Source organism: Budorcas taxicolor, chromosome 19 (assembly GCF_023091745.1).
Source record: "Budorcas taxicolor isolate Tak-1 chromosome 19, Takin1.1, whole genome shotgun sequence".
Lineage (NCBI taxonomy): Eukaryota > Metazoa > Chordata > Mammalia > Artiodactyla > Bovidae > Budorcas > Budorcas taxicolor.
Genome location: NC_068928.1, coordinates 48,094,622 through 48,113,438, shown reverse-complemented (window position 1 = coordinate 48,113,438; position 18,817 = coordinate 48,094,622). Strand labels below are relative to the sequence as shown.

Sequence of the window (18,817 nt, the reverse complement as noted above, 5' to 3'; positions counted from 1 at the left end):
AAGGCTCTTGACAAATACACGGCACCAAATATTTTTGTGTTTGTTTTTAAATTTCGTTTGTTTCTTTTTGGCTGTGCTGGTCTTCGTTGCCACGCGTGGGTTTTCTCTAGTCGTGGAGTGAGGGCTTCTCATCGCAGTGGCTTCTCGCTGCAGAGCACGGGTCCGAGAGCACTCGGGCTTCAGTCCTTGCGGTGCGTGGGCTCAGTAGTTGCGGTCTGTGGGCCCCTGAGCCCTGGCTTCGGTAGCTGTGGTGCACGAGCTCAGTTGCCCCAAGGCATGAGGGGTCCTCCCAGATTAGGGGTCAAACCCATGCCCCCTGCATTACAAGGCAGATCCTTAACCACTGGACCATGAGGAAGGCCCCAGATATAAATTTTTTAATTTCAGGGAAACTTGAGCTCTGACCAGATGTTTTATTTTTTTAACTTTAAATTTTATATTGGCCTGTAGCCGGTTACCGATGTGACAGTTTCAGGTGGCCAGCAAAGGGGCTTGGCTGTGTATCCGCATGTATTCATCCTCTCCCAAACTCCCCTCCCCAGTAGGCTGCTGGCTGGATATTTCATGGCACTAAGGAACTGTTGTTGCTATTTCTAGATGTGCTGATGGTACTGTGGTTATGTACTTATAAAGAGCCTTTCCTGGTGATACGCAGTAAAGCATTTACAAATGAAACAATATTGTATAGAATGTAGTTTAAAATAAGTAAGGGAGGAGTGGGGATTGATTAAAAAAAAAGATGAGGTGTGTGTTGATGGTTGATAAAGCTGGGTTATGAGTACGCAGGTCTCAATGATGCTCTTCTCTCTACTTTGTATGTGTTTGAAAATTCCTATGACAAAGAGTTTAAAACATAGCAATAAAAATATCTTGGAATCGACAAAGAGAAGACAGCCTTTTATCTCCTGTTGTACCCAATTAGTGAGAAAGGCAGAAAAAGGTGGCTTTCTACCAACAGAATAATTTTGCTCATATCCCTCTCTCCATCAAACAGAAGTTAAGTTCTCCCTAAAACCAAAACATATCAACTGATTTTGTTTTGCTAAGATTTTATTTTTAACAGGATTATAGAGCTGGAAAGAGTCTTAGAGATCTGGGCTTCATTTTTTTTAAACTTCTGAGAATCGTCTTCTGAATTATAATCAATCCTCTTATGACAATTTCACGCACACACCTTTTAGCCATCATTTGGTGCAGCCTTTGTTAAGTTTCTGGAATTGGCCAGCATTCCCTTTCATGGGGGGAAATTCACTCATTATTTTATTATTTTTGGCCACACTGTGTGGCATGATGGATCTCAGTTCCCCAATCAGGGGTAGAACCTATGCCCCCCTGCAATGGAAGTACAGAGTCTTAACCAGTGGACCACCAGGGAAGTCCCTCACCCATCATTTTAAGTCTAAAAAGCCATATGTTTTGTTTTATGGACACAGGTGTTTTTGGAGACTGTCTTCTGGGGGAGGTCATGGCATCAAAAGGAAACAGTTATACTGCTTGGCACTTGGCATTCACACCCCACTGTGGTTTTATCCAAATCCCCTCCACCCTCCCGCCCTCCCTGCTCTTCCTCCTGTGGGTTGGCACCTTCTATCCACCCTCCTGTGTTCTTTCCGCAAGACACACAGGCCTCACCCAGACAATTCTGCCAGCAGTCAGGTCTGAGCTTGTCAACACAGCACTTACTCTGGGCAGCTGGTTCCCAGGGAGGTAAACTCGGAAGAGGATGTTGATGAAAGCCTGGGAACAGCATGGTGTCAAGACTGGAGGTCTTGGTTTTTTTCAGTCTTCGAGAGTCCTTAATATATGGAATCAAAAACAAACAAACAAAAAACAAACTCAAGAGGATACAGAGAAACTGGGGACTTCCCTGGTGGTCTAGTGGCTAAGAATCCACCTTCCAATGCTGGGGACATGGGTTCAATCCCTGGTTGGAGAACTAAGATCCCACATGCAGAGAGGCAACTAAGCCCATGTGTGTGTGAAAACACATCTTCACATGTGTCTCAGTGAAGACTCAGCACAGGCAAAATAAATAAGAGATACAGAGAACACACTTGTTGTTAAGTCATCTCCGACTCTTTGCGACCCCATGTAGCACACCAGGCTCCTCTGTTTTCCACTATATCCCTGAGTTTGCTCAAATTCATGTCCATTGTGTTGGTGATGCTATCTAACCGTCTCATCCCCTGCCGCCCTCTTCTCCTTCTGTCTTCAATCTTTCCCAGCATCAGGGTCTTTTCCAATGAATTAGCTCTTTGCATCAGGTGGCCAAAGTATTCAGCTTCGGCATCTGTCCTTCCAATGAATATTCAGAGTCGATTTTCTTTAGGATTGACTGGTTTGAGCTCCTGGCAGTCCAAGGTACTCTCAAGAGACTTCTCCAGCACCACAGTTTGAACAGACTGGTGGTTGCCAAAGGCAAAATTGAGGGTGGGTGAAAGGGGTCAAAAGGTACAAACGTTCAGTTATAAAATACATAAGTCCTTAGGATATAATGTACAGCATTATGGTACTATACTGTGCTGGAGTTCATAATCCTGTAACGTACATTTGAAAGTTACTAAGAGAATGGATCTTAAAAGTTCTCATCACAAGAAGAAAAAATTTTGTAGTGATGCGTGGTGATGGATGTTAACTAGACTTGTAGGACTATTTTGCAATATATGCAAAACAGAAATATAGAATATAGAATCATTATGTTGTACACCTAAAACTAATATCATGCTATATGTCAATTATATCTCAACTTTAAATTAGGCAAGAAAGAATGAAATAGGTGCTTAGTAAATTTCAGGTGTCTTCAGCTTTTAATATATGAGTAATTAGAAATGTAAATTTTATTATAAACCCTGGATATTCTTTCTTTAAGCCTTTAAGAAAAAGCAACTGAGCAACATTTAGCATGCCCTTTCCTGCTCTGTCCCTCCAACTTAACCATAGAAATGGGAATTTCTAGCTATTCTTATATATTGCATGTGATTTAGGAAATAAAGTATTTTAAGGCAGAGAGAGTCCACTCCCTTAAATACCACAACTGCAGAGTTTTATTAAGTTCAGTGGATGTTAGATGTAGGCATTGGAGCCACCACCCTGCCCCACCATGTATAGGAAGGATTTTTGTACTTTCCCCCAGGCTTTGGAAACTCCATCCTAAGGATCAGACTAGAGGGTTTCTAACTCTCTCTCTTTAATCCTGGTGCTGTGCTATTATTTCTTCTTCTTCTCCTCTAACTCTCTCTCTCTCTCTTTTTTTTTTTTACTACTGGCGAGGGGATCTTAGTTCCCCAACCAGGAATTGAATCTGCACTCCCGGCAATGGAAGCGCAGAGTCTTAACCCCTGGACCACCAGGAAGTCCCTGCTCTCTCCCCACCCCCGTTTTAAAATTTATTTGGCTGCGCCAGGTATAGTTGTGGCACGTGGGCTGTTAATTACGACATTCAGGGTCACGTTCCCAGACCGGGGATTGAACTTGTGTGCCACAACTGAGACCCAGCACAGTCAAATAAATAAAATATTAAAAAAAATAAAAATATCCCAAGGCAGGAATTTTCTTTCTTCCTTCCTTCTGGCAGACCAGGCTGGAGGCAGTTGAGATCTGCCCGAACTCTAGCTGGAAGCGTTTGTCTTTAAGAGCCAAGTGGAGAGGAGAGCTGAGACGTGCTTCCCCAGTCCAGGGAGGGCCCTTCACTGGCTCTTACTGAACATCACTCCTTCAGCAACGAATGTTACTGAGGGTCTGTGATGGGCCTGGTCTTGCAGAAGGAGGAAGAGACAGATCTCATCCCAGCCCTCCTGGAACTCACCATCCAGGGGCAAAGATGCTAATAATTCTTGAATCACTCTTTGGATAAATGTCACAAAGGAAACAGTCAGGACTAGAAAGATCTAGGCCAAGCCGATTTACAACCCAAGGCCAAAGGAAATGGGTTGCCAGGGTGACAGGGCTCAATTTAATCGTTAGAGAAGGAAGAGTCTGAGGAATTCCCTGGCAGTCCAGTGGTTAGGGTTCCACGCTTTCACTGTCAAGGACGCTGGTTAATCCCTGGTCAGGGAACTAAGATCCTGCAAGCTGGGCAGTGTGGTCAAAAAAAAACAAAGAAAGAAAAAGAAAAGCAAGAGTCTGATTGAAGAGGTTTGAAAAGAAGGTAGTAATGTTGATGAAAAAAGTTGCAATTTGATATGGATTAATCTCCAGGAAGGGAAAAAAAGGCAAGGAATTTTCCAGGTTGTTCCCTGGGTGCTCTGTCAGCACAAACATGAACCACAATTACAGCAGACATATCAAGGCTGCAGCCAAGCTCTTGAAAGGTCACTGAGATACCATCACAGCTGCAAAGGGAGGTTTGAGCAGTGCCAGCCAGACCCCTGGCTGTCACTACATGGATTGCTGCCCACCGTTGGCACCTCCCCCCAGAACTCCATCCATGTATGAGAGCCAAATCTTCTTATCAGGCTTTTTATTTTTGGGCACCCAACTTTCCTCTATTGCGCAAACACCATTGTAACAGCAGTAATGGAAAGTGAGATAGAGGGAAAAAAACACACAGCAAGGCTGTCACTTTCCTCTGCCAACATGTTAAGTTTTCCATTTCCAGCTCTGTGTAAGAGACAAAGAGAACAGGCTCGTGGGGATGTTGTTTGAGGACATCCCAGGGCCTGCCCTGACCAGCCTGGCCCCCAGGGACCGTTTGAGGTCCTGCCTGAAGTCTGATCTGTTGGACCAGCAACAGACCCCTGGAAATGGCATGGAGGGAGTATGAGAGATGGACTAAGGGAATGAGGACTGGATGCGTAGGGAGGTGGCCAGTAGATGTTGTGAAAGGATTAAGGGTCAGAGAGGTCAGAGGAGTGACTCCTGGCTTGGCAGAGTGGAGGGGATCAATGATGTGACAAGAACAGTTTCTGGGGAGCAGCGGAGGTGGAAGCCGCTGGAGGAGCAGCTTAAAGAGGATGATGGGAGAGGAAGAGGGGGATTCTTTTGAGAACTTGTGCTATAAAGGACAGCAGGAGGGAGTCCTGGACAAAAAGGAGATTTTTCAGAAGAGAGAGGCTAGAGCAAGTTTGTATATTGATGGATTGGATGTGAGCAGAAAAGGATGGAATCTCAGATAACTCATTGTTTGTTGTTGTTTTTTTTTTTCAAAGCAGGCTTCCCTGGTGGCTTGGTGGTAAAGAATCTGCGTGCCAATGCAGGAGACTTGGGTTTGATCCCGGAGTCGGGAAGATCCCCTGGAGAAGAAAATGGCAACCCACTCCAGTATTCTGGCCTGGGAAATCCCATGGACAGAGGAGGCTAGCAGACTAAAGTCCATGGGGTCACAAAAGAGTCCGGCATGGCTTAGCAAACAACATCGCTGATTAACAGATGCTAACAGATTAGCATCGGCCGTGCAGCAAAGTGAATCAGCTATATACATCCACTCTTTTTTAGATTCCTTTCCCCTATAGGTCAGGACAGAGTATTGAGTCGAGTTCCCTGAACCATAAACAGTACTATCACGTATAGCAGTGTGTATATGTCAATCCCAATCTCCCAGTTTATCCCTCCCCTCTGCCAGCTCACTATTCTTGATGTTCTTGACTCCAGCAAGTTAGTGGGTGGGCAGTGGCGCTATTGACTACGATGGGGGTGGGCAGGGACCAAGGATTCCTTTTGAGGACTTTTAACATGAGATGATTATCAGACATCCAGGAGTGACCTAGCAGGCAGTGAGGTAAGGATGCAGCATAGAGAGTGTTTTCTCCTCTGCTCTGAAAAGCATGAAAACTATAGCATGAGCTGGGCCTGGGATGAATGAATAGCATCATGGTTTCTTAGCCTCTGGAAACTGGGTGACCTTCTAAGGCTTGGGACAGATGCCTTCACAACTTAATGAGAGATGTCTTACTAATTATAACAATGATGACGATGACTATGGGATGACTTATAGCCAGGAGAGACCAACTGCTCTTCTGAATGATCATTTAAGTGGGTCACACTGTGATTGCTCAGAGGGCCACGAGAGACCAAGGTAGGTGTAGGCAGGTAGGAAGGGTGATTAGCAAACCCATGCATGTGTCCTCAGTTGCTCGGTCGTGTCTGACTCTTTGTGACCCTTTGGACTGTAGCCTGCCAGGCTCATTTGTCCATGGAATTTTCCAGGCAAGAGTACTGGGGTGGGTTGCCATTTCCTCCTCCAGAGGATCCTCCTGAGCCAGGGTTCGAACCTGCATTTCCTGCGTCTCTTGCATTGGCAGGCAGGTTCTTTACCACTGCGCCACCTGGGAAGCCTGATGGGAAAATGGCAGGGAGGCAATTCCGATTCCACCAGTAAGTGGGGTTTGCTTTGAGCCTCAGGCTAACTACTCGATTTTTCCTTCCTTTTAATTTGTCTTTGGGTTTTTTATGGCTGTGATACAGATCTATCACCCCAAATGGTTGTACGCACCACTAATAAAATTATAGAGCGTCTAGAAAAAGCAAGAGTGTTCCAGAAAAACATCTATTTCTGCTTTATTGACTATGCCAAAGCCTTTGACTGTGTGAATCGCAAGAAACTGTGGAAAATTCTGAAAGAGATGGGAATACCAGACCACCTGACTTGCCTCTTGAGAAATCTGTATGCAGGTCAGGAAGCAACAGTTAGAACTGGACATGGAACAACAGACTGGTTCCATAATCGGAAAAGGAGTACATCAAGGCTGTATATTGTCACCCTGCTTATTTAACTTATATGCAGAGTACATCATGAGAAACGCTGGGCTGGATGAAGCACAAGCTGGAATCAAGATTGCCGGGAGAAATATCAATAACCTCAGGTATGCAGATGACACCACCTTTATGGCAGAAAGTGAAGAGGAACTGAAAAGCCTCTTGATGAAAGTGAAAGTGGAGAGTGAAAAAGTTGGCTTAAAGTTCAACATTCAGAAAACGAAGATCATGGCATCTGGTCCCAGCATTTCATGGGACATAGATGGGGAAACAGTGGAAACAGTGTCAGACTTTATTTTTGGGGGCTCCAAAATCACTGCACATGGTGATTGCAGCCATGAAATTAAAAGATGCTTACTCCTTGGAAGAAAAGTTATGGCCAACCTAGATAGCATATTGAAAAGCAGAGACATTACTTTGCCAACAAATGTCCATCTAGTCAAGGCTATGGTTTTTCCTGTGGTCAGGTATGGATGTGAGAGTTGGACTGTAAAGAAAGCTGAGCGCTGAAGAAATGATGCTTTTGAACTGTGGTGTTGGAGAAGACTCTTGAGAGTCCCTTGGACTGCAAGGAGATCCAACCAGTCCATTCTGAAGGAGATCAGCCCTGGGATTTCTTTGGAAGGAATGATGCTAAGGCTGAAACTCCAGTACTTTGGCCACCTCATGCGAAGAGTTGACTCATTGGAAAAGACTCTGATGCTGGGAGGGATTGGGGGCAGGAGGAGAAGGGGACGACCCAGGATGAGATGGCTGGATGGCATCACTGACTCGATGGACATCTGAGTGAACTCTGGGAGTTGGTGCTGGACAGGGAGGCCTGGCGTGCTGCGATTCATGGGGTCGCAAAGAGTCAGACACGACTGAGTGACTGAACTGAACTGAAATGATGGCTATCAAAGGCACCTAGTAAACCAGAAGCTGAGCGCTAGCTCTCAGAAGCAGAGACTTGGTGTCCTCTCCAGGAGACTTAGCAGGGCCCTGGATATTGTGAAAGAGGCCAATCATTTTCTAGCCCAAAGATAACGCTAGGACTTAGCTTTGAGGATGAGTGGGTAGGCAGTTCTGTCTGCATTTGCTCCGTTCTTTCCTGTGCGCCCCAGGGATCTGATGAGAGTGTTTCCAGTTTCCTCTGGCTAAACTGAGCAGGCACTCTGTAAGGGTGAAGGGCCTTCGCTAATCTCTTCTTGGCAGCTTACACATCCTCATGACTGAGATCACCAGGAGAACATTGTAAGGGCCTGGGGCGTGTGTGTGCACCACAGATGGAAAGAAGAAGGAGCTGGTGTGATGAGAGAAAGACTGAGGACACTGGAGTCTTCCTACAAGAGAAAAGGGAGGGCTTCCAGGCGGCTCTGTGCTGTGCTTAGTCGTTCAGTTGTGTCCAACTCTTTGCGACCCCATGGACTGTAGCCCTCCAGGCTTCTCTGTCCTTGCGGATTCTCCAGGCAAGAATACTGGAGGGGGTTGACATGTCCTCCTCCAGGGGATCTTCCCAACCTAGGGATTGAACCCAGGTGTCCCAAATTGCAGGCGGATTCTTTACCGTCTGAGCCACCAGGGAAACCCAGGTGGCTCAGTGGTAAAGAATTCACCTGCCAATGCAAGAGAACGGGTTCAATCCCTGACATGAGCAGATCCCCCAAAGAAATAGATTAAATAAACATTTTTTAAAAGAAGAGCTGTGTTTCCCACACTCCAGGGATTGGTAGAGCAAAAGAAACTGGAGGACTGATGATCCCCTTCCTAGTGGGATGTACACATAATGCTATTTTCTGATCCAAGGTCAAAGTGACCGCCCCTCAAACAGGCGTTTTTGTACTGGGGCAACACAAGAGAATAATTGATGCTTCCAAACTGTGGTGTTGGAGAAGACTTGAGAATCCCTTGGACAGCAAGGAGATCAAACTAGTCAGTCCTAAAGGAAATCAATCCGGAATATTCACTGGAAGGACTGATGCTGAAGCTCCAATACTTTGGCTATCTGATGTGAAGAGCTGACTTATTGGAAAGGACCCTGATGCTGGGAAAGATTGAGGGCAGGAGGAGAGATGGTTGGATAGCATCACCAACTCAACAGACATGAGTTTGCCCAAACTCCGGGAGATGGTGAAGGACAGGGAAACCGGACATGCTGCAGTCCATGGGGTCGCACAGAGTTGGACACAACTGAACATCAACACAAGAGAACATTTGAAATTGAGCTTTCTTGGAAGCTCCAAGATATTTAGCCACTGTAGATAAAAGCTGTTTGGTTATTTCATAGTATTAGACGTTTTTTCATTGCCTGCAACCATGTGATATCTTCTTTCACTTCTATTTTTGAGGCTTAGGCATATCACCCCATTGTTTTCCTGTACATGATAAATTCCATGGCTGGGAATTTGCCCTAGAGTAAAAAGCAACAGCTTCCATTAATGAGGCACTTATTATGAAAAGATGCTACACTAAGGATTTATGCATACTCTTAATCTTTAAAACAACATATGGTATGGCTATCTCCAACTTATATATGAGGAAACAATTCAAGGAAGTTCAAGGAAGTTCAATATCTTTTCCAAAGTCACATGGCTCAGAAATGACAGATGCAAACCCTGAAACCAGTCCAAATGACCCCAAAGCCACCAGCCTATCGCTGCTTCCCTAAAGAGAACATTATAATGACATTAAAAGACACTTGAAATCTTGTGTCCCTCCAGCCTAACTTCAGATGACAAGTTTTTTTGGAACAGTGGGATGTTCTTCTCTTTTTTAAAAAAAAAATTGGTTTTGGCTGTGCTGGGTCTTCATGGCTATGCAGGCTTTTTTCTCTAGTTTTGGCGCTCAGGGGCCACTCTCTAGCTTCAGTATGCAGGCTTCTCACTGAGGCAGTTTGTCTGGTTGCAGACTCTAGATCACACAGGGGCAAAAGTTGTCCCATGGCATCTGGGATCTTCCTGGACCAGGGATGGAACCTGTGTCTCCTCCACTGGAAGGTGGATTCTTTATCACGGAGCCACAAGGAAAACCTTGTTTAAAAACTGGGCTTTGGATTGGAAACCTCTTATGTACCACTGGAGATCTTCCACCACCACTCTAGTGGCCAGTTCTGTGTCTTCTCCTACCAGATTCCAGCAGGTACAATCTGAAAGTGTTTTGTCTCTGGATCACACCCAGAGCATCTCTGTTGATGCCCACCCACTCGATGCCAGGCCAGCACTCCCTGGAAGCAGGGCTCAGATCCCTGTGCATAGGTCTTCGCCAATGGGGACAGAAACCACTGGATAAATGCCTCCCCCGTCTCCCCTATCCTAGAAGGTGCATCCTAACATGTTTCTCTCAGGGCTTCTTAGTATATCCTAATCAAGCAGCCCGGACAGTGGCCACCCCAGTAATGCATGATCAAATGCCTCTGCCCCCATCCTTTCTTTGGTTCCTGAGCCCTGGGTATCTTCCCTGGGTTCGTGCTCCTGAGCAATGTGAGCTTTGTCTCAAGTTCTGCTTTTAGGGGAACCTTGTCCAAAACAGACTGAAACACTTTCTTTGCCTAAGCTCTTACCCAAATATAGACCATTCTTGTCTTCTGAATCACACAGATGCTGAGCAGAGCAGCCACATGGACATGGCAGAGGCTAGCAGTTCTACCGCTTCTCATTTTGTTTAACCTGATTGGGAGTGGATATTTCTGACTGACTTCTAGCTACTCTATATCAGGGTATGTAAATCACGTTTTCAAAATGAAAACAACTTTCCCCTATGTGTGGGTGGATGTGTACGTCATTAAGGGGTTCCCAGGGGGCGCTAGGGTAGGAACCCACCTTCAATGCAGGAAACATAAGAGACACCAGTTCGATCCCTGCATCGGGAAAGTCCCCTGGAGGAGGGCATGGCAACCCACTCCAATATTCTTGCCTGGAGAATCTGGATAGAGGAGCCTGGCGGGCTACAGTCCATAGGGTCGCAAAGAGTTGGACACGACGGAAGCGACTTAACACACACGCACATGTGTCATTAAAAGGCCAGCTGGGGGAGTTCACTGGGGGTCTAGTGGTTGGATTCTTGGCTTTCACTGCCATGGCCTGGGTCAGGGAACCGAGATCCCACAAACTACAAGCTGAGCATCCCCCACCCCACAAAAGCCAGCTGAGTCCTCCCACTTCTGCTACTTAAGGGGAAAAGAGATACAGAAGTGGAGGCCAACACCTGTTGGCTGCAGGGCTGACCCTTCATTCTGGGAGTTAAAACTGTGCACCAGGGTGCTTCTGTACAAGCTAGAGATTGAACTTCCTGTGCTGGAGTGGAGTAGAAGATCCAGTCGTTGGAAGTCTTCGAGGATGGCGGGTTAGAGGGAAAGGGAGGGAGTAAATGCTGTGTGATGGATTTGTTCTCTGCGTGGAGCAGAGGGTGGGCAGAGAGTCAGCAGGGAAATGGAGGGAGGGGTCAGGATTTCTCCCCAGAAGTCCACTCTAGCTCCGTTCCACAGCAATTAGAAGCCACCATTCCCCTACTGGTCCTCCCTTAGAATGACAGAGCTTTGAGACATTTATATTTAATAACCTCGTGTCTCACATGCTAATTAGCAAATATATAATCGACATCAGCTGGCTGTTTGCCACTCCCTGATGACTGGGAATTATTCACAAGTACATCAACCCACCAGGTGAGGCACCTCTAAAGCCCCGGAAGACTTCCCACCAGCATCCCTTCCTGCAGATGCTCTTGTCTCCATGACGATGGTGGGAGTCCTTCTGTTCATTAACAGGTTTTTATTTTAGAAGGAAAACCAGATGAGAGAGAAGGATGCTCTCCCACCTCCACCATCTCAGAGAGTGGTGCAGAGTGAACAGAAAGCACTGGAGGCCACACAGCCACAGATCATTCTCTAAAAGGAACCAGGGACAATCCAGGAGTCTAGTGTGTTTAGAAACTCCAACTCCGTGGCCAGACCTGACCTTGTCATCACTCAGAATTGCTCTTCTCTGAACATCTCACCTAATCCATCCCACTCCAAACTGACACCATGTCTGGTTCTTCCCATCTCTCTTGCCCCACGTGTTTCTTCCAGTCCAGCAGCAGCCCCCCTACCTCCACCGCCGCAGATTTCCTTGTATCTCCATCCAACTTAGAACCCACGATCCATCACTGTGACCATCTGTTGTCTATACCTTGCACTGTTTGGAGTTTCTCCTGCTCCTGACCCTGTAAATTCTTCACTCTGGATTCTCCACACGGGACCCAGCTGCCGAGCCCCACGTAACCATCCCTGACATCTAACCCCTGTCATGGTGAAAGTCACTCAGTTGTGTCTGACTTTTTGCGACCCCCATGAACTCTACAGTCCATGGAATTCTCCAGGCCAGAACACTGGAGTGGGTAGCCTTTCCCTTCTGCAGGGGATCTTCCCAACCCAGGGATCCAACCTAAGTCTCCCGCATTGCAGGCGGATTCTTTACCCGCTGAGCCACAAGGGGAATGCCTCAAATGCATGGGCCCTGGGCTGTCAGGAATTTCCCCTCTCAATCTGGCAGCTCCCTCTTTCATTCCTCTCGGTGGCTTTTCCAGTTCTTCACTGTTTTCCTCAAGGCCCGGTTACCACCTCCCACCCACTCTCAAGAGAAGACTTCGTTTCTCACTTTAGAGTGAAAATAATAGAAACCAGCAGGCAGGAATTTCCTCAACTTCCTGCCCTCCATCTATGAATGAATCTGCACCCACACCCATTCTTATCTACATCCAGCTGAAGTGGAAGAACAGACCCTCCTCCTCCCCAAGGGCTTCTTCTCTGTGCCTGTGGGCTTCCTGGGACCCTGTGCCATCAGCCCTGTCCTGCCTGGCCTCTTCATTCTCTCTTCTTGGCTCTTCTTCCCAGTCTAGCTCTAGCGAGAGTCTCTAGCCCCACCCACACGGCTTTTGCCAGTGGCCTCAGTAGCCTTCTGAAGCAGTAGGTCCTGGGCTTGGGATGGTGGCACTTGTGGTAAAGAACCCACCTGCCAATGCAGGAGAAGCAGTTTCGATCCCTGGGTCGGGAAGATCCCCTAGAGGAGGAAATGGGAACCCACTCCAGTATTCTTGCCTGGAGAACCCCATGGACAGAGGAGCCTGGAGGGTTACAGTCCATGGGCTCACAAACAGATGTGACTGAGCATCTGAGCACGGTCAGTAACCTTCTAATTTCCAAATCCCAAGGTATACGTTCAGATCTCTCCCCACTTGACCCCTGCAGACAACACTCTTCCTTAGGTTTTCATTACCTTTTTGGTTTCTCAATAGCCTTCATCTGGTCAACCTTAAAACATTATCAAGGACTTCCCTGGTGGTCCACTGGTTAAGACTCCGCACTCTGAATGAAGAGGGTGCCGGTTCAATATCTGGTCGGGAAACAGACTCCACGTGTCCTGCAGCATGGCCGCAAAAATAAATATATAAGCTAGCAACAATAAAAGTTTTTTTTTTTTTAATGAAACATTATTGGGGTTCCCCAGGGGTTATAAATGTCCCTCCCATAGCTCTTGGGCTTAACTCTGTGGAGGCCAATAATGGTCTATCAATATATCAGTCTTTCTCTGCTAGATCTAGTGCCAAAAGCCCACCATTTTTGCACTTAAAACAAAAAGTACTGTCTTCATCCCCAGTGCTGAGCACACCAGTTGGTACTTACGGAGCTCTCAGTAATTGTTCATTAATGGTGCAGCTTGTGGCACAATGCGTCCCTAACCTTTTTTTTCCATGTATAAGTGGATCAACTTTTTTGTTTTTGTGTACTTCATAACCATTTCTCCTGCCAAGACAGAAGTGCAGTGTCAAAAAATTGCAGTAAAAATCTTAGAGCATTTTTTTTTAAGTTTCATAAGAAAATCAGGATTGTCTTGAAATGTCACAATTGGGAATGATTCAAGTATACTGGAATCTGTAGGCTTAAACTGAAGCCTGGGTTGTAAGAGAGACTTGGGTGATGGTTGGGGGGCAGGGGTGAAGGGAGGCAGATGCCAGAGGGATAACTTAGATTTGAATTTCTGTGACTTCTATCTCTTCTGTAGGTAGAAAAAATTTAGTTCACTTTGTACTAAACTGTTCCTATAGATACTTGGGGGACAAAGTAAGGAATCTGGTTTGATATTTTAATTTAGCATCATAATCCCTGGCCTTTGTCATTGGTCACTTTACTGAGTCACAGATATCAAGGTCTAACATCACTCTTTTCATTTGTAAGCTCAAATACAAGTATATTCATATATTTTATTTACTGATTTGGTTTTCTTGCCAGTCCAAGCAGGCAGAATTTGTTATCATCATCCCCTTTTATAGATGAGCAGTCAGAGGCTCACAGGGATTTAATGGTATGTCTTGTTCAAGGTCAAACAGATGGTACATTAGAGCAATGGAACTGAAACTCCAAGGCAGTGCTGCTATATTCAATACACTGTCTTTTGGAGAAGTGCAGTGATGTTTGCTTCTTTTGCCTTTTGAAGTTAGCTGTCCTGTTTCTGGCAAGAAGGAAGGGCACTTTGGCAGGCACTGGAGCAGGCAGTTAGGAGGCCATGAAGGCTGGCTCTTTCTTAAGCTAGTCTTGTGACCTTGGACACATTCCCAATCTTCTGTGAGCTTCTGTTTCTGCATCTGTAAAATGGAGAAAATAACAACCACACCTACCACACAGGGTTCTTATAAGGTTTCAAATGAATTAATGGGTACAAAGATCTTGACATAGTGTTGGCCCAGAGTAATCTTTTAAAGGTAGGAGAAAGTGTTAATATTATTACATTATTATACATTTGTTTATTTTTCAAAGCATCCAAGTTCCTCACTTTTCAAAAGGAAGGGCTCCTTCTTAGTGTTCATGCTGGGTCTTATGGGCCTCCAGCTTGAGGTCAGGTTGACACTATATAAATTAACCTAATATTTATGTAGGGTTTTGCCTGGGCAAGGAAGGTGGAGGCAGGCACTCTGAGATACACCATGCCAGCTTCCCCAGGACCCTTGCAGTGGTACAGCTCCAGGCCTCCTCACCTTCACTGCCCACTCCATCCTCACCAAATGGTGGAGGTTTTAAGGTGTGGCCAAGATGAACTTTGGGCTGTTTCTCTAGTGCTAACTGCCTTTGTTGCACATTTCCAGATACCCAAGGCTGGAACCCTCTGTATTTAAAACAAGAATTCCTTTTCCTTTGCAAGGGCCAAGGGAAGCAAACAGTGTTCCCAGGCAGTGATGTCTGCAACCCGGAGACTTAATCTCGATGAGGCTGATGAATGTGTGTGTCGAGCTGTTCCTGGCAAATACAACACCCACAGAAATCACAGCAAAAAACAAAACAAACAACTAGCCAAAACACCATGACCACCACCACCAACTATACGGTTGTTCTTTGGAGGCAGTTTGCTTCTCTTAGAAGGGGTCTAGGCAGAAGAGGCTCACTTTCAGGCCGGAGCTTCTGGGTCAGATGGATGTCCGGGACCCCGGGAGGAGGAGAGGCATGTGTTTCGGAGAATGGGCAGGGCTGGATGGCGTTGGAACCCAGGCACCTTCCTGGGGTTATGACTGGGCCTGGTAATGGCAACAAGGAAGGGTGTGTTTTGCCATTTAAGTATTTAAGCATTGTCTAGAGAGTTAGAGAACAAGACTGCCTTGTTGCTTCAGCCCAGCCTGGTGCCCTTCAGACTCAGTTCTTGGCATGACCCACTCAGGGAACTGTCCTGAGTTTCTCAGTAGGCGACCTCCACCCAAACTAGCAAATCTCCCAACCATATTACTGTTTTGGGGGATAAAGAATAGCTTATCTTTATTTATGGCAGTTGCACTTGAACTTCATTGCCACGAGGGACTTGAAATAATACGTGACTGCCTGTATGTGGCTCTTGTACCAACACTACCCACATCAGAATCACCTCGGGGGACGGGCGCTGAAAAATACATATTTTCCCCAGTCGCATTTCAGACACACGGAATGTGTGTTAAATGTTTTACAAAATTCTCCAGGGTGAAGCTGGATAATTTTTACGCCAATTTCTGGGACTGGACGGGAACACTTGTGTCGGACGGCCCTATGAAACTCAAATTCCAGTCATTGTGCCAAGCGAGGTGACCCTCGGGACCTCAGTTTCTCTTTCTGACAGAGGCAGGTTCTGTCCCCCACTTGTTGCTAGACTTCAGGAAGCGGAAATTAACAAATGCAGAGTGCTGGGAAGAGCGAAGCTGCCGGACTAGGGAGAGAACAGAAGGTCTCCTCCCTTCCAACCCAGGCTCTCCTAGGTAACCCGGCTGCCGCCCCTCTCCCCAGCCCCGTGGGCGGCGGCTTCTTTAACAGACCCGACCAATCGCACACCCATTTCCGCGGCCGCTCTCGGCGCGCTGGTAGGGGCTGGATTGGCCGGGCCTGGCGCGAGGCCGGCTCCGCCCCCGCCGCCCTGTGGTTGGCGGCGGCGGCCGCGGGCGCGGGGCGGGTCCGCCGGCGGGGCGGGGTGGCCGGTGCCCCGGGGGCGGGCGGGCGGCAGGACGGCGGCCCGAGCCCGAAACGGAGCGGGGTCTGCGGCGGCCGTGAAGCACGGGCGCCGGCGCAGTACAATGAGGCAGCCAGTGGATCCGGGGTGAGCGCTCCCGGGGCCGGGCGGAGCGGTGGAGGGAGCGCCCACCGAGAAGGCCGGGGCTGGGGGCTGCTCCGGCTCCTCAGGGTCCGGGGGCCGGCGGCCGTTGGCGCGGCTGGGCGCGGGGGTCCGGTCCCCCAGGGCCCCGCCCCGCTGTCACGCTCCCGGTTAAGTTGACATGGACGCCTACCAGCGAGGCCCCCGGGCGCACCCTTCTTTCCTCTGGGGGCGGTGTGGGGCGGTCTGGGCTTGACCCCGCCAGACGTGCCCGCCGGCCAGCCCCCCAGCCTGCCGTCCACGGGCTCCGGGCTCGGCCCCGGTTCGGGAGCACCGTCCACACTCAAACTGAGGGAAAACAGCTTGTGATTTTATGAATGGGGCCCCGGGTTCTGGTCTCCCCCGGCGCACACGTCGCGAAACGCCTGGAAGTCGAGAACCGCAGTTACTTTTAAGCGGATCTTTCAGAGGCTCTCAGCTCCTCGGGTTGTTTTTCGCCAGCTCTTGGAAATCGCGGGTGGCAGTGGGTGGTTCGCGTGCCTTAGACTTGAGACGACGGCGTTCCGAACGCCGGGGGTTTTGGAAGGTTAACAAGTGACATTGGGCTGAGGCCTAACGCCAGGTGCCCTGCCCGGAGCGCGGGGTGTGACGGCGGAGGCTGTGCTGCTGGTGAGCGCAGGAACGAATCGGTGGGATTAGAGATGGGCTGAACAGCTCCCCAGAACGCTCGGCTGACGCGGGAGTCGGTGCAGGGGAGTTTTGCCCTCTTGAAAATGCCTTTTGGAAAACTTAGCCCCTCGGTGGGTTGATGGTTACTGAAACCATCGGTTGTTATGGTTGCAGGGCATCTAATGTAAGGGCAAAGCCTGTCTCCACCCTCGCTCTTCCTCCAAAGCCGTGAAGTACTTTGTCACTACCGTCTTTAAGAGACGCTGCCCATGGAGGGCATACTTTTTTATTTGGAGGAAAAGCGTGAGCTCCATGAAGGCAAGAGTGCTGCCATATTCATGTTTGAAGTTCTAGGTTGTGACACCTCGACTGCTCTGCGCAGACGTTGAAAAGAACCAGCCTTTCGCATTTTGATGGTTTTCATCAAAGGCTTTAGAGTCCTTTCAGGAGCCTGATGTAAGCTGGGAGGAAAACAATGAGTAACTTTTATATGGAAGTCAATAAGGAAAAACGGAGACCCAAATGGTCCTTGAACTCTGGAATGGGGAGTGTTTGCAGAGTTTAGATTTTTTTTTTTTTTTTGACCACCCAGCTAATGAGATCTTAGTTCTGGGACCAGGGATCAAACCAGGGCCCTAGGCAGTGAGCACACAAAGTCCTTACCACTGGACTGCAAGGGAATTCCTGAAAGTCTGGGTTTGTGGATTTAGAGCTGGGTGACACAGTGCAGCTGGTCTCCAGGGAGGTATTGAAAGAGCAAAAGTGCCATTTTTGTCAGCTCTGGTTGTTGTTGTTTAGTCACTAAGTCGGGTTCTACTCTTTGCGGCCCCGTGGACTGTAGCCTGCCAGGCTTCTCTGTCCATGGGGTTTCCCAGGCAAGAATACTGGAGTGGGTTGCTATTTCCTTCTCCAGGTGATCTTCCTGACTCAGGGATCAAACTGCCTGAGTCTCCGGAATTGGCAGGCAGATGCTTTACTATTGAGCCCCTAGGAAGGCCCTATTAGCTCTTACCCAACCCTTAAATCATTACAGCATTCTTTCAGATTCTTCTAAAAGTTGGTGATTGAGCTAAACTTTATGTAAAACAAACAGCCTCCTGAGATGATGAGGGTAGAGTGGGATTTTTGCCATATGGTTTCTTTTTTTCACATGGGCCTCAGGGTTGCGGGTGGTGGAGAGCTGTGGGTGAACTAGACTTGCCTGCTTTTATCCCCAGGAAAGGTGCTATGCCTGAGAGGAAGGAGATTAACAAACCGATTCAGATAATGGTGGTCATTGAGGCAACTGCCTAGTGGCCCAAGGGCTGGACAGAGGAAGGGGAAGAGAGAGTGCAGGGATTTTGGTGGGACTAAGGGGACCAGGCCTTGTTGGAGGTTTGAAGAGCAAGTAGAAAGTCATCACGTGAGAGGATTGGAGAAACAGCATTGCCGAGTGTATCGTTCGCATATTAGAGATTATGGTTTTGGGATGAGTCTGGAAAAGAAGCGGGAAAGACTGTTGTTAGTCTTTTAGGTCAGATAAATGTATAGGATGTTTGGGAGTTCTGGTCCCAGTGAAATGACATGTAGTCAAAAAATATTCACTCAACTAATTTTTGTTGAGAGTTGGCCATGTGCCAGAAACTTTGAGGCATTCTGGGTACAATGGAGAAAAAAGGCAGGTCAGGAGTTTGTTTCTGCATCCATATGACTCACCTTCCCTCCCAAAGCTCATAACTTATGAGGATTTTCTGAAGCTCTTGAAGGAAAAAAGAGGTGAAATGCGCAGAATATTACTTATTGTAAGAATGAATCAGGACAGTGGGGAAATCCCACTGTAGGTCACTTTTGGTATCAAACTGGATCTTCCAAGACTGCTTTTCTGTGTCAGATTTGGTATCTCTTCATCCTCATATCTGTTG

The 18,817-nt window shown here is 47.6% G+C and overlaps 1 protein-coding gene across 2 annotated transcripts in view; it reads left to right on the top strand.

Moving 5' to 3' along the window:
• Window positions 1-16,122: 16,122 nt before the first annotated feature.
• Window positions 16,123-18,817, top strand: part of TEX2 (testis expressed 2) — a 111,094-nt gene continuing 108,399 nt past the window's right edge. For both annotated transcript variants that reach the window (XM_052658927.1, XM_052658926.1), the window contains exon 1: window positions 16,123-16,253. The gene's annotated coding sequence lies outside the window, so the exon portion shown is untranslated. The remainder of the gene's footprint in view (window positions 16,254-18,817) is intronic.